This window comes from Oryx dammah, unplaced genomic scaffold (assembly GCF_014754425.2).
Source record: "Oryx dammah isolate SB20612 unplaced genomic scaffold, SCBI_Odam_1.1 HiC_scaffold_15, whole genome shotgun sequence".
NCBI classification, from domain to species: Eukaryota; Metazoa; Chordata; class Mammalia; order Artiodactyla; family Bovidae; genus Oryx; species Oryx dammah.
In genome coordinates, this window is record NW_024070199.1 from 14,411,605 (window position 1) to 14,439,418 (window position 27,814).

The following is a 27,814-nucleotide window of genomic DNA, read 5'->3' on the forward strand; positions in this document are numbered from 1 at the left end:
AATTCTGAAAGAGATGGGAATACCAGACCACCTGATCTGCCTCTTGAGAAACCTATATGCAGGTCAGGAAGCAACTGTTAGAACTGGACGTGGATCAGTGGACTGGTTCCAAATAGGAAAAGGAGTATATCAAGGCTGTATATTGTCACCCTGCTTATTTAACTTATATTCAGAGTACATCATGAGAACCGCTGGGCTGGAGGAAGCACAAGCTGGAATCAAGATTGCCGGGAGAAATATCAATAACCTCAGATATGCAGATGACACCACCCTTATGGCAGAAAGTGAAGAGGAACTCAAAAGCCTCTTGATGAAAGTGAAAGAGAAGAGTGAAAAAGTTGGCTTAAAGCTCAACATTCAGAAAACGAAGATCATGGCATCCGGTCCCATCACTTCATGAGAAATAGTTGGGGAAACAGTGGAAACAGTGACAGACTTTACTTTGGGGGGCTCCAAAATCACTGCAGATGGTGATTGCAGCCATGAAATTAAAAGACGCTTACTCCTTGGAAGGAAAGATATGATCAACCTAGATAGCATATTGAAAAGCAGAGACATTACTTTGCCAACAAAGGTCCGTCTAGTCAAGGCTATGGTTTTTTCAGTGGTCATGTATGGATGTGAGAGTTGGACTGTGAAGAAAGCTGAGCGCCAAAGAATTGATGCTTTTGGACTGTGGTGTTGGAGAAGACTCTTGAGAGTCCCTTGGACTGCAAGGAGATCCAACCAGTCCATAAAGGGAGACAGTCCTATGTGTTCATTGGAAGGCCTGATGCTGAGGCTGAAACTCCAATACTTTGGCCATGTCATGCAAAGAGTTGACTCATTGGAAAAGACCCTGATGTTGGGAGGGTTTGGGGGCAGGAGGAGAAGGGGAAGACGGAGGATGAGGTGGCTGGATGGCATCACCTACTCGATGTACATGAGTTGGGGTGAATTCCGGGAGTTGGTGATGGACAGGGAGGCCTGGTGTGCTGCAGTTCATAGGGTTGTGGAGAGTTGTACACGACTGAGCAACTGAACTGAACTGAACTGATTATTGATGTGGTTAACTTCCTTCTCTAACTTCACACTCATCTACTAAAGTTTCCTTTGTCCCATACTGAAGATTTTCTTCTTGAAAATCATCACCTCTTTTTTTGGATTTTTTTCCTCTTTATTTCTGTGAAAGGCATTATCAAGCTGTCTGTTACAGGGGTGATGAAAGCATGAATGAGACTATATTTAATCTCTTCCCTTTCCAGACCATAGCTCCGTAGTTGCCAAGATCTGCTGGTCTCCTTTCAACCAGCTCCCTTCCAGCCTGGTGTGCTGTTCCCATATCATGTCTGCCTTGTCACTGCTCACTTGGATTATTCTCATATCACCAACCTGATGCTCAGAATCATAATCCCTTTCTTTCTGACCAGTTTAAATCCTCCTGTCAATTATATACTTCTCCAAAAATGTATCCCTCCCATGTTTTCTGCCCCTTCATTTCTGAAGACTTAAAATCTTCTCTCTCATTCTATATGCTGTTTATATAAAATACTAACTATTTCATTTTACATTTTAGTTTTTATTGAGTGCATACATTGTTGAGAGCATACAGGAGATGTACTCGGTTGATATATACTATCTAAGTAATCTGCTTCTCACAACAGAATCCTCCTACCAGGTGGAAGTAAATATTATTATCCCCTCCTGAAGTTGAGGAAACCAAGGCTACCAGTGGTCAAAAATGTTGCCGATGGGCATTATATCTTTATGTTTGTTGGTAGAACTGAAATTTGAATTCAGGACTCCTCTATTAATAATCCAAGAACTCTGTCACTAAAGCTTTAAGATAAACCACCTTTTGGGGGGAATGTCTTGCCCAAATTCTCTTCCTCTTTCTCCCTGTAAAAAATTTCTCTTTCTCCTGTTTTTATCACTATTTGGGTAAGTCTGTTTTACAGGACTTGTCCTATCTTATTTCTTATTTTGTAGTGAAGATCTGTGTGTGTGTGTGTGTGTGTGTGTGTGTGTAATCTCCTCTTTCACCTTCTCAATTCAATAAGAACTTAAACCATTTCATTTTCAACTTTTATTTCTATGCAGATCTTTGTTTGAAGCAGGTATTTAGGAAATGCACAACTGAACTAAAATGAATTCAGTCAGTTGTATTGACTCAGTGCCTTCAAGAAAGCAACAACAGAACCTGGAGTTGGACTCAGGTTTTTCCTTAAACAATAATTCTGTCCTTAAAATCTCATAGGGTCAAATAAAATGGACTCTCAAATAACAGATGTGTATTTTGACTCTATCTCTTAGACACTTAGCAGGACTGTGTTTTGGGTGTCAGTTACCTCAACTATCTGACTCTTCCCTTACACATAAAATGAGGAAAGTACTCACACAGCAGGTATGTTATGAGAACATAACATTTAGAGACCATTTATAAACATTTTGGCTCCTCACAGCTGGTTCAGTAGGTAAACAATCTTCCTGCAATGCTGGAGACCCGAGTTCAATTCCTGAGTCAAGAAGATCCACTGGAGAAGGAAATGGCGACCCACCCCAGTATTCTTGCCTAGGAAATCCCATGGCCAGAGGAGCCTGGTGGACCTCAGTCCATGGGGCCACAGAGTTGGACATGACTTGGTGACTAAGCCACCTAAACCACCATGGTAGTAACAAATGAGAGTTTTAGTCAGTAGGGCACCTTCTATTATATAAAAGCATAAAAAATAAGAATACAAACTTGTTTCCAGTTTTATTTTCCTGTTTGTTTTTTTTTTTCAAGCAGATATTGAAATGAGAATGAGAAACAAGTGAATAAACAGAATTGCTTCTAACTAGAGTAGCTGTCAAGTCTTCTGTGAGGCTTTTGCAACCTTAGAAAATGCTCCAGGCACATGGGAAGGAGAGTGAACCAGTATTAGGTTAGAACCATGGCTAATAATCCCTACTTCAGTTTCATTCCAATCAGACTTTAGAAAATTGGTAGATGGAGGATGGTTAAGAAAATAAAATTGAAAAATCTTGACCCAGAACAGGATGTAACAGTGGAGTCCATGCAAATTGTGTTTTGGATCATGGCATTACCTAAGTGTCCAGTTTAAGAAGGAAAAGGTGCAGAAACTATCATCATCATAAACAAAGGAGCAACAAGAACAGAAAATAATATTCAGAACAGGCCATCTCAGAGAAACCATCCACTCTGAGTCTTACCTTAGCACTTAAGGGATTTTAGTCTAGTCTATGAAGCAAGGATTCCTGTATTATGTCCCTCAAATTTCAAAAGCAAGAAAAGTGAGCCTAGGAAGACAATAGAATGGTAAATTTACCTAATGTCTGCTAGTATGATATTTCTTAGATGATTTCTGATAGGGACAGTAATGGGCTTTACTTTTTATTTTTTAATGAAGGTCATGCTGTGGAACAGAGTAATGTAAATCATATTTCAGAGGGGACTGAGAAATCTACTAAAGATTCATTTATTCAACATGTATTTACTGAATATATACCATGTGTCAAGAACAATGCTATAGAGTTAGATGTGGTGTTAAAGAAAAGGCTCATTTTGTTCTCCTGTGTGCATGCCAAGTCCAGCTGCTTCAGTCATATATGACTCTTTGCAACACTCTGGGCCATAGCCCTCCAGGCTCCTCTGTCCATGGGATTTTCCAGGTAAGAATATTGAAGTGGATTGCCATTTCCTCCTCAAGGGGATCTTCCGGACCCAGGGATCGAACCTGCATCTCATGTCTCCTGCATTGGTAGCTGGGTTCTTTACCACTAGTGCCACCTGGGAAGCTTCATTTTGTTCTCAAATATCTCTTAGTCTATGAGAAAGAAAGATGAATAGACAACTACAGTTTGATGCTAGAAGTCCTCTGCTAGTGAGCTATATTTTTTAACTCATTTACTTTTCTCCAAAAGTTTGCAGATAGGTACAGTTATTATCTCTAGTTTATTAAATGTGAAACTCTGAGAGGTAACCCTGCTTTTTTTATAAGCAAGGAAGTATCAGAGCTGGAATTTGACCCTGCCTTCAAAGTTGATACTTTAAAATTTTAAATATGCTACAACCCTAAGATATTGTTAGAAATAGAATTGCCAGGATATCTGATCAAATTTGACCTCAGATAAATCATACATAATTTTAAGCATGAAAGTGTCCCATGAAATAATCAGTACATATACTAAAAAAAGATGCATTGCTAATCTGAAATTTAAATTTAACTGGACACCCTGCCTTTTTATTTGCTAAGTCTGGTAACCATAGTTGGAATACTAAGGAGTGTCACCTAGTCTGTCTTTGCATGGGAGAGATCAAAGACAGAGATGATACTTTATTTAAACTACTTTATTTGATTTAAAAGTCATATTTTCTCCTAGCTTCATTTTCCTGTATATTTTTTCTTTTTTATTGAATTATAGTTCATTTACAATATTATATTAGCTTCAGGTGTACAACATAGTGATTCAATATTTGTATGTTATATCCCATTCAAAGTTATTATAAACCATTGAGCATAATGCCCGTGATTCACAACACATCCCTAAGTTTATTTTATGCTTACACAGTATAAAATGCACAGTTTGTACCTCTTAATCTCCTACTCCTTCTATTCCCTGCCTCTCCCATTGGTAACTCTTAATTTATTTTCTGTATCTTTGAGTCTTTTTCTCTTTTCTTGTATTTCTTTGTTTTATTTTTCAGGTTCTACATATAAGTGATAAAATCCAATATCTGTCTTTCTGTGTCTGATTTATTTCACAAATATTAATACCCCAAGGGCTATTCATATTGGTGCAGATGGAAAAAAAAACATCCTTTTTGTGAGTGAGTAATATTCTATTGTATATATAATACCATATCTTCTTTTCCATTCATCTTTTGATAGACATTTAAATTGCTTCCTTATCTCAGCAATTGTAAATAATGCTGCTATGAACATTGGGTGCGTGTATCTTTTTGAATTTGTGTTTTCATTCTTCAGGTATATATTCCCAAGAGAGGAATTATTGGATCATTTGGTATATCTGTTTTTAGTTTTTGGAAGAAACCATTGTTTTTCCATAGTGGCTGCACCAATTTATGTTCCCACCAACAGTATACTGAGATTCCCTTTTCTCCAAATTCTCACTAACATGTATTTGCAGATTTTTTGATAATATCCACCCTGACAGGTATGAGGTGATATCTCAGTGTGGTCTTTCTTGATCTACGTTTTTCTGGTGTTTAGAAATGTTAAGCATCTTTTAATTTGCCTGTTGGCCATCTGTATATATTCTTTGCAAAGATGTCTATTCAGGTCTTCTTAACCTTTTTTAGCCAGGTTCTTTTTTTTAAATATTAAGTTGTATGACCTATTTACATATTTTGATATTAGCTGATCATCATTCATATAATTTTCAAACATTTTGCTTCATTCAGTAGGTTATCTTTTTCTGTTGTCAAAGGTTTCCTTTGCTGGGCAGAAAATTTGAAGTTTAATTTGGTCTTATTTTGAAAATTTTTGTTTTGTTTCCTTTGGCTTAGGAGAGAGAGTCAAAAACAAATATTGCTATAATTTTGTCAGATAATTCTGCCTATGTTTTCTTCTGGGAGTTCCATGGTTTCTGGTCTTATATTCAGGTCTTTAATCCACTTTGAGTTTATTTTTGTATATGGTGTGAAAAAATTTTTTAATTTTATTATTTTACATATAGTGAAAAGTGTCAATAATTCAACCATGTCCGACTCTTTTTGACTCAATGGGCTGTAGTCTTCCAGGCTCCTCTGTCCATGGGAATAAGTCAGACAAGAATACTAGAGTGGGTAACCATTCCCTTCTCCAAGGGATCTTCCCAATCCAAGGATCAAATATAGGTCCCCTGCATTACAGTCAGATTCTTTATTGTCTGAGCCACCAGGAAAGCCAGTTTTACATATGCATGTCCAGTTTTCCCAGCACCACTCATTGAAGAGACTATCTTTTTTCCATAGTATATTCTCACCTCCTTCATTGTAGGTTAACTGAGTGTTGCATTTTTAATTTATGTGATAAAGACCATGCTAACACCATGTATTGCTTCTGGCCTACCTTAATTATTGTTATATCAAAAGTGTATTATTATGCTAGGGGAAATCTTTGTAAAGTGGAATGATAATATATGTCAGACTGTAAACTAAATGAGATAATGTATATAAAAGCAGACACTAGTGCCTAACATCTAGCAAGCTCTCAGTAAAGGTCAATTGGAAGAAGTGATGGCATTATGTTGGTGATAAATATTACTATTTTTGCTACTGCTGCTATTTCTATCCTTGTTAGTTAAATAATAAAGTGATAGTATTGATCCTCACAAGATAGTTCCAATATAGCTATGGCAGGGAAAATAATAGCATTTGAGTGATGCATAACCTTTAGGTGGGACAAAGGTCATGGCTATGATTCAAGTCTTCCTCATACTAATTTAGAAATCTTTTAGCCAAGTTATTATCATAGATTAAGCACATATAAAATTATTTTAAATTCTAATATATCCAGATCTCTCAGATTTGCCTTCAGAATTGCTTTACAGTAGTAGACTAAGGTCAACCATTTGTTTGGAATTAAGAATTAGATACTTGAATAAAGTTGTGTTTATCAGGCAATATTTATATTGAAATTGTATGTTGTAGAATGATGAATACGATAAAGCATGTTACATATACTTTATTCACATTTTCTGCACTATTGATAAAACATTACTTGTATCAAAAATATCTTTGCTGGTGGTGAAAGTGAAAGTGAAGTCGCTCAGTCTTGTCCAACTCTTTGCAACCCCATGGACTGTAGCCTACCAGGCTTCTTTGTCCATGGGATTTTCCAGGCAATAGTACTGGAGTGGATTGCCATTTCCTTCTCCAGGGTATCTTCCCGACCCAGGGATCGAACCCAAGCCTTCTGCATTGTACACAGACGCTTTACCATCTGAGCCACCAGGGTGTTATTTGAGATTACTTTTTTAAATTTTTTGAGTTGATGAATCCTGGCATTGTGTTTGAGTACTCTTATTTTCCAAATTCAAAGATCTTAATACATGGGTTCTTAGTCCATCTGAGCTGCTATGGCACAATATCATACCCTGTGTGGCTTGTAAACAGGAACATTTCTCACAGTTCTAGAGCAATTTGGGTGTCTGATGAGAGTCTGCTTTTCACTTCACAGGTAGCCATTTTCTCACTGGGCCCTCCCAGGGTAGAAAGGACTGGAGAGCTCTGTGGGGTCTCTTGAAGGGCGTTGGTTTTATTCATTAGGACTCCTTCCTTATGACCTAATCACCTCACAAAGTCCCTGCATCCTAGTACCATTGCCTTGCTGTTTAGGATTTCAGAATATGAATTTTGGAAGGATACAAACATTCAGTCTGTAGTAACGAGTTGGTTGTTGGGCTAGACATTTTACCCCTATGCACAATCTCAGTTAATCCTCATGACTCTCCTGCAAAGTAGATATTATTGGGTAAACTACCCAGATAATTATAAAATATTTACTAGTGGAAAATTGGTCAAAGTACAATAAAACTATTAAATTAGTACCTGAAATGATTTATTTTCTTACAAATACTTGAAGGAAATGGGAGATAGATATTAAGGTAGTCTTGGGAGAACTCTTATTAAAATTTGGGCTTTAAATGAAGAGTCACTTATTTATAGCACGTTTTTTGAAGACCTTTTGGGAACGCATGTACACCCGTGGTAGAATCATGTCAATGTATGCCAAAACCAATACAGAATTGTAAAGTAAAAAAAATAAATTATATAATGAAAAAAAAAATGAAGACCTTTGAACACTTAATACTTCAATAGAAGTTGGACCTGTACAGAGAAACATCAATTGTGTTTGTTATGACTGAGGAGTTCATCGCTTAAAGAGAGGAAGAACATGTGAAAAAATAAATACAGATCATTTGAAAGACTTCAAACCCTCCAGCTTCTTAGATACCCTTTCCTTAATTGTATTCAAGTATTCCCAATCATCTTAGGAAGTCTGTTTGGCCCCTCATGTAGTTTCTGAGGATCCAGAGGAAGACTAGATTAAGAAAAACAACAACAACATTATAATGGACTACCCTGGTAACTCAGAAGGTAAAGAATCTGCCTGCAATGTAGGAGACATGTGTTCAGTCTGTAGAGCAGGAAGATCCCTTGGGGAAGGGAATGGCTACCCACCCCAGTATTCTTGCTTGGAGAATTCCATGGACAGAGGAGCCTGCTGGGCTACAGTCTATGGGGTCGCAAAGAATCAGACACGACTAAACAACCTAATACTACTTTCACTTTGGGACTTCCCTGCTGGCTCACACTGTGAAAAATCTGCCTGCAATGAGTGAGACTCAGGTTTTATCTATGGGTTGGGAAGATCTCCTAGAGAAGGGAATAGCTACCCACCCCAGTAGTTTCTGAGGACCCAAAGGAAGACCATACCAAAAAAAAAAAAAAAAAAAAACCAACAATATAGATAGCACGAAAGACTTCAAACCCTCCAGCTTCTCAGATATACTTTCCTTAATTGTATTCAAGTATTCCCAATCATCTTAGGAAGTCCGTTTGGCCCCTCATGTAGTTTCTGAGGAGGATGGACATGCTTCACAAATTCCTATCCACTGCAGCTGCCGCCTTTTTCTGCACAGCAGTATTCTCGGCTGCTTCATTTCCTTTCAGCTGGTTGAAACTGTCTTTGTGTCCCTATAGTTCTCCCTCCTGTTAACTAACCTCAAGGCACGAGTCTAGGCTTTCTCTTGATTCTGCAAAGCACAGATGATACAAAGCTACCATGTTTGACAGGTTCATTAATATAAAGGAATTTTAACATAGAAAGTGTTATGTATGACTCTCATACTGTGAAGTTTATAGGCATAAGAAATCTTAGGTCCTTTGTAGTAATTTTATAATCCCCAAGGGGCTCTTAGGACCTGTTAGATGAAAACCTTAATAGTAGAAGAACCAATCATCAGAAATCAGAGATCCAATTTAATATTGGAATTTGAAATACGCTGCTAGGCATACAATGAACATACCTAAGAGGTTGGTTATGCATTTCTACCATATCACTTATCTGCCTCAAAACAATCAGTGGTTCTCTAGCCTTCAAGGATGAGTCCAGTTTCCTTTCAAAGATGCACATGGTTCTCTAAGCCTTCCTTAGCTTACTGTTCTGGTCTATTTTTTCAACCAGTTCCTTTCCCAAACTCAGAACCCAGCAATACTAAACTATATGCAGTATCCTGGCATTTGCACATCATGCTTCAGAGCTTTTAGTTTAGCTGTTCCTTCTGTCTAAAAGGCACTGACTACTCCACTGCTTAATTAACTTAAGCAAACAGAGTTTTACCAAAGTCTTTTTCTTTCCTTTTTTTCCTAGGCCCATTTGGTATCTGCTTTCACACTGATTTGAAAATTTACTCTATTTTAAATTATATACATGAAAGATAGCATGAAACAGAAGGAAACAACTGTCTTTAGCTTTAACCCATCAGTGTGCATATCTAGATCATCAGTTCAGTTGCTCAGTCCTGTCCGACTATTTGCAACTCCATGGACTGCAGCGCAGTAGGCCTCCCTGTCCACCGCCAACTTCCTGAGTTTACTCAGACTCATGTCCATTCAGTCAGTGATGCCATCCAACCATCGCATCCTCTGTCATCCCCTTCTCTTCCTGCCTTCAATCTTTCCCAGCATCAGGGTCTTTTCCAGTAAGTCACTTCTTTGCAACAAGTGGCCAAAGTATTGGAGTTTCAGCTTCAGCATCAGTTCTTCCAATTAATCTTCAGGACTGATTTCCTTTAGGATGGACTGGTTGGATCTCCTTGGAGTCCAAGGAACTCTCAAGTGTCTTCTCCAACACCACAGTTCAAAAGCATCAGTTCTTCAGTGCTCAGCTTTCTTTATAGTCCAACTCTCACATCCATATATGACTACTGAAAAAAGCATAGCTTTGACTAGACGGACATTTGTTGGCAAAGTAATGTCTCTGCTTTTGAATATGCTGTCTAGGTTGGTCATAACTTTCCTTCCAAGGAGTAAGTGTCTTTTAATTTCATGCCTGCAATCACCATCTGCAGTGATTTTAGAGCCCCCCAAAATAAAGTCTGACACTGTTTCCACTGTTTCCCCATCTATTTGCCATGAAGTGATGGGACCAGATGCCATGATCTTCATTTTCTGAATGTTGAGCTTTAAGCCAACTTTTTCACTCTCCTCTTTCACTTTCATCAAGAGGCTCTTTAGTTCTTCGCTTTCTCTCATAAGGGTGGTGTCTTCTGTATATCTGAGATTATTGATATTTCTCCTGGCAATCTTGATTCCAGCTTGTACTTCATTCAGCCCAGCATTTCTCGTTATATATTCTGTATATAAGTTAAATAAGCAGGGTGACCGTATACAGCCTTTACATACTTCTTTCCCAACTTGGAACCAGTCTGTTGTTCCATGTCCAGTTCTAACTGTTGCTTCTTGACCTTCATACAGATTTCTCAAGAGCCAGGTCAGGTTGTCTGGTATTCCCATCTTTTCAGAATTTTCCCCAGTTTGTCATGATCCACACAAAGTCTTTGGCATAGTCAATAAAGCAGAAATAGATGTTTTTCTGGAAATATTTTCTTTTTTGATGATCCAGCAGATGTTGGCAATTTGATCTTTGGTTCCTATGCCTTTTTAAAATCCAGCTTGAACACCTGGAAGTTCACAGTTCATGTATTGCTGAAGCCTGGAGAATTTTGAGCACATCTCAGCATGTGAGATGAGGGCAATTGTGCAGTAGTTTGAGCATTCTTTGGCATTGCATTTCTTTGGGATTTGAATGAAAACTGTCCTTTTCCAGTCCTGTGGCCACTGCTGACTTTTCCCAATTTGCTGGCATATTGAGTGCAGCACTTTCACAACATTATCTTTTAAGATTTGAAATAGCTCTGCTGGAATTCCATTGCCTCCACTAGTTTTGTTCATATTGATGCTTCCTAAGGCCCATTTGACTTTGCATTCCAGGATGTCTGACTCTAGGTGAGTGATCATACCATCATGATTATCTGGGTCGTGAAGATCTTTTTCGTATAGTTCTTCTGTGTATTTTTGCCACCTCTTCTTAATATCTAGGTCATGCTATGCATTATTATATAAATTCCCTAAATTTTAGTTTTCTCATCAATATAAAGCTCACATTATTATTATTGAATTAATATGAAATAAAATTAGAAAATCTATAATGTATTCATTTGCTGTCTAGTACAAAGCTATCGAATAGATAATAGCCATTATAATTCGTCTTACTTATGAAGACTGATAAAGCTGTTTAGAATTCACAAATTCTTGAATTGGCTAAATTTTGAACAAAATAATTTGGTAACATTTATATAAGTTATAGAAATTTTTCTGATGTTGCCCAACAACATCATGGTAGCTATTTCTAGACAATCAACAAACCACTATTCTACAGTTCCAGTCAACTATTTTCTATAGCTAACCACCTTAAACCTAATGGCTAAAGATACCATTGGTCATTTATTTACTCACAAACAGGGTAGAGACAGCTTGCCTCTCATCCACTAGACCTCTAAGGAGATAGTTAACCTGGAATTTGGAGAATCTTCTTTGAACATGGTTCATCCCCATGACTACTGTTTGATAGAAACAGTGTCAGTGAATTTGGGAGACATGCTTTTAACCTCCCAGGAATCAATGCTGGAGTCAAGATTTAACTGTAGGCTAATCTTATGTTAAAGTCTATTTCACAAATGCTAACACTGAATTAAGGGAGAAATATAGCACATTTATTTAATTTGTGCAGGGGGGAATGGAAAGTGAACCCCAAATTCTTAAATTAGCTTCCACACTGTGGTTCGCGAGATGAAATGGACCAGTGTGTGGCACTGCCCTTTTAAATTATGATGCTTTCTGTCAGTGAATTAGTATGTATAAAGATGTAAGTACATTCTGATGTGGGTCTGAAGTTTCAGCACTGTGGACCATTATGAACTAGAGAGGCATATGGTACGGTTAGTCAAATGGTTAAAAAAAAATTATAGTTTAAATGACTAAACTATATTCAAAGTAAATCAGTTCAGAACCATCCCTTTCCATGTAAACAATGCATTATTTGCATACATACATGCTGTTTGAATTTAGACTGATGAGCTGCTTGTACTGTCTATGATGACAGCACTCTGCTTTTCAGTCATAAAATGAACTTTTCAGGATTTCAGAAGTCTTTCAATGGAGAGTAATAACCAAGGATCCATAGGGGATCCCTTTAAGGATATTGGACTAGTGTATAAAGCAACTTAGACAAAGTATAAATTTTAATAAAATGTGTAAAATTGTAGGAGGAAAAGGAAGCTAGGAATGTGGTAATAGTTTATGAGGTTGATGGGTTTCCTTCTGAGCTTCCTAGCAGTTAAGGAAGGAAAAAGAAAATATTTTAAAAAGTGAGTCATTATTCTGTATGCATCAAATCAAATGGTTTCCTTTTCTTGTCCACTAAAATAATAATAAGAAAACACTAGAAATCCAGAAATGATCCAGTTATGCAACTTACTGCATAAAATTTCTACTGATCTTGTATAAAATGTGTGAAATTTTGGTCACACTTTATTTCACACTTTTATTCTGGTCAGCTTTAGACCTTCTATACAAAATTCAAATTTTGAATATTGAAGTGAGGTAAGTTCTAGGGGCTTCCTAGATGGCGATAGTGGCAAAGAACCCACCTGCCAATACAGGAGACTTAAGAGATGTGGGTTCAATCCCTGGGTCTGGAAGATCCCCTGGAGGAAGACATGGCAAGCCATTCCAGTATTCTTGCCTGGGAAATCCCATGGAAAGGGAAGCCTGGTGGCCTACATTCCATAGGGTCACAAAGAGTCAGACATGACAGAATTGACTTAGCCTGCATGTAAAGAGGCTGTACAACAGTTTCATATGTAAAAAGAATATTGCTGTAAAATGTTTTAGGATTGTCTCTTTGCCACCCGGCAAGGTCTGGGAAATAGAGCTACCAGTAACTAGTAATATTTATTGAGATATCTATGGAATATCTATTATAAATTGAAAGAGTGTGTCAATTTGTTAAGCACCTTTTCTAGAAGCACTGCCTATCTTATAACCAAGTAAATGTTACCCCACTTATGCTAAAACAGAGATACAGGGGGTTTTAAAGGATTATTCAATATGTTGTAGCAAGTTTAGAAGGGTAAGCTGCAAAGTAAGTTAGGTCTAAAGCTAGAACCCACAACTATTTATTTTTCTCTCTACCTAACACTCCTCTTTAATCCCAAGCCAGAGAATACACAAAAGCAAAGAAATGCTGATGTAGGAAGGAGGATAAAGAAGGGCAGGGGACAGAAGGGGCAATTAGGGTAGAGAAGAGTTTAGTCTTAAGTTGTGTTTGATTCTTTGTGACCCCATGGACTGTATGTAGCCCTCCAGGCTCCTCTTTCTATGGGGTTCTCCAGGTAAGAATACTGGAGTGGATAGCCATTTCCTTCTCCCAGCATAGAGAGGAGGAATGGATTTTATAAATGCAGGGGAAAACAGAGTCTCCTGACCTCTTAGAAGACTGCGTTTTCTTCACTCTATTAGTGCAGAGAATTTTCTACTATGAGTATTGCAGTAAGGTAAGAAGAAGTACCTTAGACCTGGGAGACAGAGTAGGCCAAGTCAATGGCTGGCTGTGCCAACCTGCCAGTGAGAGCCCTGTGGAAATGTGTCCCTTTCAGTAACACAGGAACCCAGGAAGGCAGTATTGTAGCCTTCCCCATATTATCCTCCCTCTGAGCTCATTTATTACTGGCTGCATCGATCATTTGACTCTTGGCTTGTGCTGCCTTGGATTGCTGCCTCCTGATACCTCCTCTCCTCTCCCCCTCCTGTCCCTTTCCCTCCAGAGAACAATTATGGCAGAATCCTCCTTTGCATCCCTGCAGCTCCCAGTGTGCCTACTCCAGAGCAAATACTTCCTGGCTGGGACTGTGTGAAACACTGCACTATCAAGAGAGCTTTGGAAGACCTTTGAGGCTTCCCCGTCGCACCATTTGTGTCAGGAAAAATGTGTGAATTTACATCCTGTTTAAAGTTTACAAGTGGTTTCACTTTAATAATATTCTCTGATCTTCACAACAACCCTATGAGGCAAGCCATAATGATTATATCTATATTATACAGAGAGGAAACTGAATCTTTGTGCGGTTAATTAACTTGGCTAAGGTCCCATAGCTAGCTTATAAAACGTTTCTTGAATGGAAAAAAAAAGGAAGGAAAGAATGAGGTACAATTAAGATTTGAGACCAAAACTCTATAACTGTACAATCAGAGCTCTTTTCAATATACTGTTCTGTCACTCCACAGACATCTTGCTTAAACTAATTCCACTAAAAATGTTATTGCTTAAAATGATTTCAAATGGGGAGGAAAAAGGGAAAAGAGAAAAACAGTGCTTTAGATAGTTTTTGTAGGAGATAACACCTCTCAGGGAGCATAGATGGGGCAAGCTAGAAGGGAGCACAGCTAGAACAACTGGAAAATACATGCTGTCACAGCATTTCTGCTGCGTCTTCCACTTTTTAAACCCAGCCTTTGTAGAACAGACTTTCCAATTTTCCCCTCATTAAAGGCCTTGAAGAATATAAGGTGAAAAGTGCCTATAAACCATTTCGGATCTTTCTCCCTGTCTCAGCTCTATGAATAGAATTGTCTTTTCCCTAAGCTTTAATCAGTGTCTCACTGAGTACGAAGTGATAATCAAACAGATTTTTAATACTTTAACCCATTATATTTAATTGGGCTCTTTAAGTTACAGGAATAAATAGAAACGGATGAACCTTTAAATCCCCTGGCATTAAATAATGTTTACCTGATTCACTTCAGTGAATTGAACTCCCCATCCAACCACCACCTTCCCCTCAAAAAAAAAAAAAAAAAGAAAGAAAGAAAGAAACTTGCATTTAAATGTATGGCGATGGATCATTTCTTGCCAGCAATAATTATACAAGAGAATTTAGAATCTCATCAGAAGGTCTAATTTGGAGTAAGAAACCTTCTAGCTAATCTTACACCTAAAGTCAACGGTCCCCCTCTAATGATGATGATAATGCAGAGGCCTAAAATAACAGACTGAATGAAAGATAACCATCACTCTAAATTATTTCTGGGTGTGAGTTTAACACACACTGATGAGGAAGACTTTCTTTTCAAAGTTGAGAAAAGAGAAGTTGGTTTATGTTTCGGATGTTAGAAATACCATTCAAGGCCCTGGAACAATGGGGGAGAGGTAGAATTTGAGCCTAGGTAAATGAAAGAAGTTTAGCAGTTAGCACGTTGAGACTAATGACATTCCAGATAGAAGAAAGAGCAGAAACCAAGTCAGCAGAAGCCAAGTCAGCGAAGGAAACCCCCTGCGAACAGCAATGCAGTCTATGTGACTCACATATTTCAAGTAGGGATTGATGGAGGAGAAAGCCAGCCTTTTCCTACTCTACTTTTAGCAAGTTGCCTGAGGGGTGTCACAGATTTGGCTCCAGGGATAAAATACCTTGAGTTGTATCTCTTTCTTTTTTTAATAACAAGAATAATTAAAAGTGGCCCAAGTGAATATGACATGAATATATCTGTGCTTAATACAGAGCAACTGTAGCTATAGAATGTAACCTGAGCTCGAGAAGATAGATATTGAAGACAATGAGGAAACTTTTAATTATCAGAGGGAAAATGAGGCTAGAGTGAGTCAGTAGTCCTTACAGTAAGCTTCTGTGGCTGTGATTGTGCTCGGTCAGTCAATCATGGCTGACTCTTTGCAGCCCCATGGTCTGCAGGCCGCCACGCTCCTCTCCCCATGAAAATTTCCAGTCAAGGATACTGGAATGGGTTGACATTGTCTACTCCAGGGGATCTTCCCAACCCAATGATTGAACCCATGTCTCCTGCATGCCTTCTGCATTCCAGGAAGATTCTTTACCACTAGAGCCACCTAGGAAGCCCCCAAATTCCAGGAATCATATAATAATGGTTTATGGAAATTAAAAAGTATTTGGAACAAGAAAGTGATTAAAGTTTCCAAGAAGAAGATAATGGTATTTCTTATGCATACAGGAGAAAGATCAGATTGGAAAAGTTGGAAAAGATGGGTAGAGAAGGACCTATAATTAGCCACCATATTTCAGGAGAATGATTTAGCCCTGCCTGATGTAAAAATGTCCTAGCGGCAACTGAACAGGTAATGCCAAGGCTAATTGTCAGTGATTATTCTTAACAAAGGTCCGTCTAATCAAAGCTATGGTTTTTCCAATGGTCATGTATGGATGTGAGAGTTGGACTGTGAAGAAAGCTGAGCACAGAAGAATTGAAAACCAATACAGAATTGTAAAGTAAAATAAAAAATTAATTAATTAAAAAATAAATAAATAAATAAACTGTGGTGTTGGAGAAGACTCTTGTGAATCCCTTAGACTGCAAGGAGATCCAACCAGTCCATCCTAAAGGAGATCAGTCCTGAGTGTTCATTGGAAGGAGTGATGCTAAAGCTGAAACTCCAATACTTTGGCCACCTCATGCTAAGAGTTGACTCATTGGAAAAGACCCTGATGCTGGGAGGGATTGGAGGCAGGAGGAGAAGGGTATGACAGAGGTTGAGATGGCTGGATGGCATCACTGACTCACTGGACATGAGTTTGAGTAGACTCTGGGAGTTGGTGATGGACATGGAGGCCTGGCGTGCTGCGATTCATGGGGTTGCTAAGAGTCGGACATGACTGAGCGACTGAACTGAACTGAACTGAACTGAACTTATTGAAGAATGAGAACAAAACTATGAAACCAAAAGTACATCGAGTCAGGAGAAGAGAAGAAAGAGTGAGGATGCTGCTTTAAGAATTGAGTATATTTAAGAATAGACAGATGAGGGAACACTAAGCTTCCAGTTTCTCATGAACTAGAAAGAGACCGGGAGGATAAAGCGTCATAAAAATAAAATTTATATGAAAAGAGAGAAAGATGTTCTTGCTAGAAGTCCTGATAAGAGGTGAATGGATTAGGAAATTTGGAGTCCCATCATAATTAAAAAACAAATTCTAAGTAGAATTTGGGAGGTAAAGACTGAATGATAAGATTTGAAGCATGGTATTTAAGAAGTTAATTGTCAACTATTTTTACCAGATGTTCAACAGTGAAGTGTTGGAGAGTGATAAAATAAACCAAGGTGGTTGAAGTCTGAGAGAGAAGTAGGGTAGCAAATATTGTTGTTTGGGTTGCTTCTTCAGCTCTGTTATTTAATAGGGTATTTGGGTAAAACAAATGAAAACAAAGGCATGGATATAACATGTATTAACCATTAAAAAGATTCTCACATTTAATCCTGACATATCAAGAGTAGTTTAGCACATTTTTCAGGTGAAAATGATGCTCAGAGATGCTAAGTCACTTTCTTGAGGTTGTACAGATAATATCTGCCAGAGTTGTGGTGATATGAAGTCATAGCTAGTAATTCTTTTCTTCATTCAATCCACAAATATTCAATAAGTACAGACTTTGAACCAGATGTTGTACTGGGTACTAGAGGGAGGAGCTATCTTTGCCCTCTCAAAACTTACAGTCTTGGGGGACAGCAGGGAAAAGCTGCTTCTTGATTATACTGAGAAGAGCAACTCAAGAGACAGGTTGAAACTTGAGATATGTGATAGAAATGCAACAGTGGGATATTATGTTTTCCAAGAAGCCTATTTCTAAATGGAACACAATTTACAGCTGTGGCTTAGCAGCCTCAGAACTGCAAAAATGACCTGTCTTGTTTCACCTTCACTTTCTATTTTGATTCTCTAAATCCTTCTCCCCTTTAGCTCCCCTCCCCCCTACTCCCACCAACCTGCGGGCTGGACTGCCTCTGTGCTCTCTGCCTCTGCAGATGTTTTCTTTGCCTAGGATGCTATCTTCCCAGCTGTAAATCTGGCAAACTCCTACTCATCTCTCCACCCTCACCTGGCAAACGGAGGCAGGTCCTCTAGGCATAGCTCGCTGTCTGCAGAAGTCTGATGAAAAATAGCCGGAGCCTATTATACAAAGTGAAGTAAGTCAGAGAGAGAAAGACAAATAATGATGATCCTACATGCAGGGCAGCAAGAGAAACAGATATAAAGAACAGACTTTTGAACTCAACGGGAGAAGGCGAGGGTGGGATGATCTGAGGGAATATCATTGAAATATATACATTGCCATATGTGAAATAGATGACCAGTACAAGTTCAATGCATGAAGCAGAATACTCAAAGCCCAGGGATGGGGTGGGGACAAAGGTGGGAAGGGGGTTCAGGATGAGGGGACACATGTATACCCGTGGCTGATTCATGTCAATGTATGGGAAAAACCACCACAATATTGTAAAGTAATTATCTTCCAATTAAATAAATACACAAAGGAAAAAAAAATAACCCCAAGATAGAGTGTTTACTTTTCTTCTCTCAACCAGAGTCTTGAACTCAAGAAGCCTGCATCTCCATCCTTGTACCACAATGTCTAGAAAACAGGAAACCCTGTGAAGTACATGTGGAATAAATGGCTGGGCATGTTGTTAAAGGAACATGCCTGTCTAATATCTATAGAGGTGCAAATCTTTGCTTGGTAGCATTGCAGGCTGTTTTTCTATGTGTCATGACTACCTTTGTTTTGCATTTTAGGTAGGACATTACCATAATAATAACTCTCCATTTGCGGCTTATGCATTTGAAAATAAATTGCCTCACCAAAGAAATAGGGGGAGGGAATGCTATTAAGTGACCATAATTGTTATTACTTTACTAATCATCTGTATATTATAGAATCTGAACAGAAAAATTCAACTAAAAGAGCTGAAATGCTTAGTCCATTATTGAGTTGGCTTTCTTGGTAGAATGATATTTTTACAGAAAGTATTTCCCTATTCCATTAAACTACATTTTATTTAACAAGAGCATGAATATATCCTGAGGTGGGCTTGAAAAATAGCAGAGCTAGTCAAATGTCAAAAAATGATCCTAGCTCTGGAGCTAAAACTGCACAAGAAATAGAGGAATGGCACTGGGGACAAGGAATGAATAAGGCTATGAGTTCTCTTTTGTACACGTCTACACATAAAAGCCATTCCGCATGTCCAGACTACCCTCTTTTCCTCCAAACTCTTGGACTCCCATCTCACCTGCTCCTTAGGGCACCCGTTCTCTGTGAAGCTTCCGTTCTATTCTCAGACAAATACTTCTGCTATTTTTACAACCATCCCATTTCACTATAATTACTTACAGGTCTATTATCTTTATTAATTGATGAACCTTTCTAAATCAAGGACATTGTCTTCTCCAACCTTGTCTTCCCCAGTGCCGGGTACATCATTTGTTCCTTAGAAAGTATTCAATAAATAATAAAGTGACATATCCCAACCATGGTTCTAATGATTGGAAGTAACTCAATAGTCATAAGGTTTCTGATCTTATATTAGACTATCTGTTTGGTTAATTATAAGGAAGTAAGATAAATAAATTTAAAATTTCTTGAATATGTGAACAATACTATATTCATCATTATACTGCTATTATTACTCTTGTAAGATAAAGATGGTGCTCTATACAACTACAAAACTATCAATATATAAAGTAACTTTATTTCCTTTTCATTTCCTGGACATTGTTTTCTCCATTTCAATTGGTACCTGAATTTTATTCTCACCTACTATACACCAGGGAATGTATTAATATTTTTCTTCTTTCTTTTAATATTTAAAAATCATTGTATTTTTTTAATACCTACTTTACACTGGGAATTTTGCATAAGCTATTTATTTCTACTTTTCACAACAACACTGCAAAGCATGGAGATTATGTAATACCATGAGAGTAAAACAGACCACGAAGTTAGTTATAAAGGAAATTGTAAGCCTCTTGTATGGCCAGAGGTATTGGGCTCTATCTTGATTATGATAAAAAGATATTAAAGGATTTTAGATAGAAAGGTGTTTCAAACCAAAAACTACAGAAGAAACTGGAGTATCTATTTCTGAAATGTCATTTTTCTCCATTAATAGATAAAAAGGTATTTTTGTGATTCTACAAAATTATTTTTATTTTTTTATTTTCTAAATGCATGTGAAAATTCATTTATACAAATATTTAGAAATAAAAAGACAGCAGCACAAATATATAATGCAGAAGAATTCCATTTATTTTATGTAACTACTCTGTGCTCAAGGAAGTGGTACAATAATTCCCCACACCTGAGACATTGACAAGAGAAAATCAAATTTAATTCTATATGCACAGAATTCTCACATACAAGAAAGGTTCAGAGACAGAAAAGTAAAATAAAGTATATATGCCATCCTGAGCTAAGGAATGAAATAAGGGCCCAAGCTTCCAAGAACAGGAGGTTAGTCACAGGATGATAAGAAGAAAAACAGATGATTGATTATTATTTTTTGAGTGTGATAATTGTATTTATTTTCCTTCACGTATACTTGATTTATAATGTGTTAGTCTCAGATGTATAGCAAAGTGATATATATATTCCCTGGTGGCTCAGACGGTAAAGCATCTGTCTACAATGTGGGAGACCCGGGTTCGATCCCTGGGTCGGGAATATTCCATGAAGAAGGGAATGGCAATCCACTCCAGTACTCTTGCCTGGAGAATCCCATGGACAGAGGAGACTGGTAGACTACAGTCCATGGAGTCGCAAGGAGTCGGACATGACTGAGTGACTTCACTTTCACTTTCATATAATGTAGTGGTGGTTTTAGTTGCTAGGTCATGTCTAACTCTTGCAATCCCATGGACTGAAGCCCTCCAGGCTCTTCTGACCATGGGATTTTCCAGGCAAGAATACTGGAGTGGGTTGCCATTCACTTCTCCAGGGGATCTTCCTGACCCAGGGATTTGAACCCATGTCTCTGGCATTCTTTACTGCTGAGCCAACTGGGAAGCCTTTCTATACATATACCCACTCCACCACTCCAGTATTCTTGCCTAGGAAATCCCATGGACAGAGGAGCCTGGGAGGCTACAGTTATGGGATCATAAGAGTCGGACACAACTTGGCCACTAAACAGCAACAAATAGATACACATACCCACACCCACACCAACTTTCAGAGTATTTTCCCTTATAGGTCATTATTAAATATTGAGTTCCCTGTGCTACACAATAGGTCCTTGTTGATTATCTATTTTATGTATAGCACTGGGTATATATTAATCCCAAACTCCTAATTTGCCTCTCCTCCATTTCCCCTTTGGTAACCATAAATTGTCTTTTTTTTAAATCTGTGTGTCTATTTCTGCTTTGTAAACAAGTTCATTTGCATCAGTGTTTTTTATAGATTCCACATATAAGTGATGGATGTTTGATTATTAGATGTTAGCCCTGCCAAATAAATAGGGCTACTGAGATAAAATCTATCTCCATTAATAACTCTTTTTGGAAACATCCCCAATAAAAATTATTCTAGGTAATTAGGGAGGAGCAATCATTTCTCTTCAATGCCCTTGAAGATTACCTCTAGTTCAAAATAATCCTCATTCAATGGGAACAGATTTTGGGGAATCTACTTCTATACCTCTACAAGAGTATAGGAATTACAGCATGAAGGGGAGGGTCATTTTACAGTGGAAAAATATGGTAGATACCCCAGGCAAGTGATCAAGGTCAACATCAACAGTGATAAAGTCACATTGACATCCATGTACCTTTGATATGATAGGAGTCCCTGGTGGCTCAGGTGGTAAAGAATTTGCCTGCAAATCAGGAGACCCGGGCTTAAGGTCAGGAAGATCCTCTGGAGAAGGGAATCGTTACCCACTCCAGTAATCTTTCCTGGAAAATCCCGTGGGCAGAGAAGCCTGGCGGGCTACGGACCATGGGATCACAAAGTCAGATATGACTGAGAAACTAACAGTTTCACTTTTTTTTGATATGATGTCATGAGAATGGCACTTTACCTCTGTGGTCTTCCTTCCCCAAACCCATAATTCATGTGTAGCTGTGAAAACAGCAGAACAATCCAAATCAAGGTACCTTCTATAACATATGCGATAGCATTCCATAAACCTCTCCAAGTTATCAAAAATTAGGTGTGCTGAAAAATTCGCATGCCCAAGAGAAACCTAAGTGTAATTTTGTGTCTTGGATGAGGCCCTGGAACAGAAAAAACAAACAGAAACTACCCCCAAACAAGCAAATTAACAACAAAAAAAGGGAGGGATAAAAATTAAGGAACTCTGAACAAAATACGTATTTTACCTATAATTAATAAATATTGGCTCATTAGTTGTAGAAAATATACCATACTGATCTAGGATTTTAGCATTAGGAGAGACTGTATGTGGAGTATACAGGAACATTCTTTACTATCTTTGCATATTTCCTATAAATCTAAAGCAATTTAAAAACAATCTAACTTTGAAAAGAGAGTTATACTGGGAATACTTGTATTGAAACAAATAGTAACTACTATTTAGTGATTCATTAATAGATGAAAGAAGGAAAAACACTATTAGGCAAAACAACAATAGCTTTCTGAAGTTGTGTTGCAGAATATAGTATTGGAATATGTCTTCCTGAAATGAATTCAACTTTTCTTGATGCTAGAAGCTTTTCTTAGGGAGAACACTTTGACTTTGAGAAAAGATCATTTGATCAGAAGTTCCTTCTCTCTCACTGTGTGACTTTGAGAAAGTTGAGTTTGCACTTTAAAAAAGAGATGGTAAATTCTCTGTCCATTTGAAAGTGATATATCAAAAAGTAGATGTGAGAAGTAACATGCCTATTTTCAAGAGGATTTGATGCAAATCATTTGAAAACATATGTAAGGAGTTTCAAATTGCACAACCCTACAGAGATGTAAAAGGAAATCTAGTCTTCACCATCTATGTGTCTCAGACACTTAATGAAGTATTTTGAGTATCAAAACCATAATTGTCTTTCTAAATATAATTATTTTTGACTCAGATTACCTTATGTGTCTCATGTCAGCTGCACATTTTAAAACTTATTAAACTGTCATAGAAAATATCATATTTAATTCAAATGAAAGAATTTTAATTCTTTTTAATCTAAAGCCTTCTCTATGAATTTCTTAGGGTGGTCATAAAAAAACTCACATACCAAGTGGCTTACAACAACAGAAATTCCTTTTCTCACAATTCTTAGGGGCAGAAATACAAAATCAAGGTATTGGCAGGTTTGCATTCTTGTGAACTTTTCTTCTTGGGTTCCGTATGGCTGCTTTCTTGCTTTGTCCTCACATGGCCATCCCTCAGTCGATGTCCTATTTTCCTTTTTTGTGTGTGAAAGTATCAGTCATATGGCACCCCACTCCAGTACTCTTGCCTGGAAAATCCCATGGACAAAGGAGCCCGGTAGGCTGCAATCCATGGGGTCGCTAAGAGTCGGACACTACTGAGAAACTTCACTTTCATTTCTCACTTTCATGCATTGGAGAAGGAAATAGCAACCCACTCCAGTATTCTTGCCTGGAGAATCCCAGGGACAGAAGAACCTCATGGGCTGCTGTCTCTGGGGTCACACAGAGTTGGACACAACTGAAGCGACTTAGCAGCAGAAGCAGCAGCATCAATCATATTGGAATAGAGTCTACCCCAATGACCTCATTTAACCTTCACTACATGGTAAAAGTCCTACTTCTAAATACAGTCACATTCCAAAGTACTGGGCATTAGGACGTCAGCATATGAAGTTTATGGGAACACAGTTTAGCCAATAACATCTCTCTTCTTAGTGACCATATTCTGCCATAGAATTGAGCTTTTCCTAGGGTGACTGATTTTAGGAATATCCATTTCCTTTGGGGACTACCTCATCCCTATACAGAAGAGTATGCTATATCCCTGTTGTTCCAGTTTAAAAAAAAAATGATTATCGCTACTTGATCTGGATTTTAGTTAGGCTGCAATATATAGAGGCCTATTTCTTTTTAATTTCTCCATTTTAAAGGTTCATAACATCTTCCTGGTTACCTCTTCATTCATATTGTGTTGAAATTATCTGCTTACATGCATAATTTCCCAAGTAGACTGTGAGCTCCTTGAATGGGACTGTTTTACAGATCATGTAGAATCAGTGATAGTGTCTAACACACAATAGTTATAGAGTAGATGCTTAGTGGGCTGATAGCATGGTGTTCATTTAGCACTTCATTCAACAAAGCAACTCATTGGGGGGCAGTATGATAAGTATAGGAGAAAAAGCAACTCATCAAGGGCTTACCTCTCACAATACTCACTCAGTTAAATCAACTGAAAATAGCTGTTTTCCCCTTCTTTTGTAGCTGTTTCCTCATAGGGTTAGAATTGAACACATCACAACTCAGTCCAAGTGGCATAAAGGGCAGAGCTATGAAATTAGAATCAGGAGATTTGTTTGCCTGTTCTAGCACAAGTACTAATTTTTCTCAATTTCAATTTTTTCCTATTTAGCTAAAGAAATGACCATATTTTTGATGGCTTCCCCTGAGTCATTCTATATTATACAGTGAAAGTAGACATTATTATGAGATCAAGTTCTTGAGCAATTTCATGTGTCACCTGACTGAGGATCTGAATGCTAAACACTCAGTTGCAGAGCAATTCTTATAATCTACTAGCCCCTGCTCCAGCACTCTTGCCTGGAAGATCCCATGGACGGAGGAGCCTGGTGGGCTGCAGTCCATGGCGTCGCTAAGAGTCGGACACAACTGAGCGACTTCCCTTTAGCTTTTCACTTTCATGCACTGGAGAAGGAAATGGCAACCCACTCCAGTGTTCTTGCCTGGAGAATCCCAGGGACGGGGGAGCCTGGTGGGCTGCCGTCTATGGGGTCGCACAGGGTCGGACACGACTGAAGCGACTTAGCAGCAGCAGCAGCAGTGCCCTGTAGCACACAGGTTTTGCTACTGTTTAATTGAAGTTGTTTTACAACTTTAGCACAGTCATTCATGTCATGCCTGAGTGATTTATAATAACTATTTGATATTACCAAAATAGGGGCAAAAAAGAGAAACAAAATTTCCTCTTCTGTTCCTCTAACTGAACAATCTCCTCCTATTATATACCGAAAAAAATTTAAAAATCTATATTATTTTTAAGTTGCAGCCACAAATCTCGTGATGCAGTTTTGCATAAAATGCCTGACTTTTGAGCTGGAGCTGTGTAACCCAGACTTCAAGATTTTCATCTGCAGAACGCTGAGGTTGGCCTGGGTTCCCCCCTTCGGATCACCAGGGCCAGAGGGTCTGGAGGTCCCAGGGGAGCTCCTCTCTGAGCTGGAGGAACACCTGTTGTGTTGCTGCCTGGTCTCAAAAGAAGTTCTGATGGGAGACATCCTGTGTGAGACAGTATGGCGTCAGGTCAAAAAGCATGGGTTCTGAGGCAGGAGAGCTGTAGTTTTGACTCTCAGAGAAGAAAAAGGAGTGAAAGTAATTATGTTCTGAGAATGTGAGGTAAGATTTTAGTCAGACAAGAATATTACCACTTATGAAGTCTTACAAAGAATTTGACACCTACTACTTCCATTCTGCCTCCTCTTTATTCTCCATGTAGCAGGTTGATCCAAAAAGGCCATGTTGAAAATTACTTGTCTCTGATATAGAGTCACTTTTTTAAAAGAAATTTTATCTTTTTACTTGGAAATAGTTTCAAACTTAGAGAAATGTTGCAAGAAAAAAATAGTGCAACACCCAATACTCTATCTAGGTTTACCTATTGTTAACACTTTAATTCATTTTGCACATTTTCTGGACCATTTATGGATAAATTCGATAATTTATGGAACTTTAAATACATTGACAACAGTATATTTCCTTTAAGTAGGATGATTCTCTGATACAATACAGTACATTTAAAAACATCAATACATTGAATATTGATACAATATTTTATTCAATCTACTGTTTTCCAGCTTTGTTAATTGACCAAATATGTCCTTGATAGTATTTTTCCCCTTCAATACAACAGTCAGTTGAGTTGATATTATATTTAATTATCATGCCTCCTTATCTTCTTTAATCTAGAATATTTCCACTAATCTTTTTTCTTTTCTTTTTTGACATTTACATTTTTTATTTAATAAAATATTTTTTATTAATAAATAGAAAATGTATCTTTTATTGAAAAAAATAGAGTGCTCCCTATTTAGGGTTTATTTGATGTTCCCTCATGATTAGATTCAGCCTATACATGATGTTTTATCCATCTCAGGGTATCACATCTGGAAACTTATAGTGTCCTTCTTACTGGTGATATTAATTTGGATCACCTAGTCCAAGTGTTGACAAATGTCTCCCACTGTTAATTACTGTTTTCTTTTCTCTTGCAACTAATACACAGTCTATGGGGAGATTTCTTAAGACCATGAAAATACCCTGCTCCTCATCAGAATGTTCCTCTAGATTTGGCATCCTTTGATGAGTCTCTCTGAAGATAATAGATAGATATTTTTTTCTTTGATGAATACAAATGCTGATTTTCTAACTCCAGCATTCCACCTATGTTTACCTATTGGCATTCAGCATTCCTTTGGGAGCAAAATCCTTCCCTTCTCCCTTTATCTACTTCTCTATCTCTCTATCTGGAATCTATCTACAAGCTAGCTGTCTCAAATGGATTTGAAATTAAGACCTATAGACTTCCAAAGTCTATCCTGTATTTTTCATTTATACCAGGTTGCTGATTTACTTTGTAAAATGAAAAAGCTTATATTTCCTTAACAAGGAAGACTTGATCAGGTATTTAGAAAGACCTGATGAGTCATTTCAGTGGTCATGTATGGATGTGAGAGCTGGACTGTGAAGAAACCTGAGCGCCAAAGAATTGATGCTTTTGAACCGTGGTGTTGGAGAAGACTCTTGAGAGTCCCTTGGCCTGCAAGAAGACCCAACCAGTCCATCCTAAAGGAGATCAGTCCTGGGTGTTCATTGGACGGACTGATACTGAAGCTGAAACTCCAATACTTTGGCCACCTCATGCGAAGAGTTGACTCATTGGAAAAGACCCTGATGCTGGGAGGGATTGGGGGCAGGAGGAAAAGGGGACGACAGAGGATGAGATGGCTGGATGGCATCACTGACTTGATGGACATGGATTTGAGTGAACTCTGGGAGTTGGTGATGGACTGGGAGGCCTGGTGTGCTGCGATTCATGGGGTCACAAAGAGTTGGACACGACTGAGCAACTGAACTGGACTGAACTGATGAGTCATTAGGACCATGTTCCCGTTGCAGGGGCTCAGGGGCCTAGGTTCCCACAGGCTGTGTGATACAGTCAGTAAATAAATAATTAAAATAAAAGCCAACTTCCAAACCTCAAAGAAAAATAATGACCTAAACAATTCATGAACTAGTTTCTCCATTCACCTGTTAATTAGCTCATTACTATGTTAATCAATGCATAATATGAGCTAGGAAGTGACTTTGTGCTGGAGATTGTGCTTTCAAAGAGCTCATATTCTAGGGAAGTACACAATAAATGTTCTTGAAAATGATATACTGTTATCGTGCTTTTTTATTAAAGATCAATTAAAATATATGACCTTTAGATTGTTATGACTAACTTAATATGTTATTATTGATGTTTCAATATGGATTGAGACTCGTCTATAATCGCAATAAATAAATCACAGAATTGAAATTGCATCTGTCTTTCAGCTCAATTCTGCAAGAAAGGAATTATGCTTGGTACTAAAAGTGAAGAATAAAACTACAGCTTAAATATAAAACACAAACTTCTCCATTTATTAGAGCAATATTTTCTATTTTAATCTTTCTTTCAAAAGCCTAATATGAACAAGATGCTAAGGAGTTAACAAAACTCAGGGATGTCTTCCT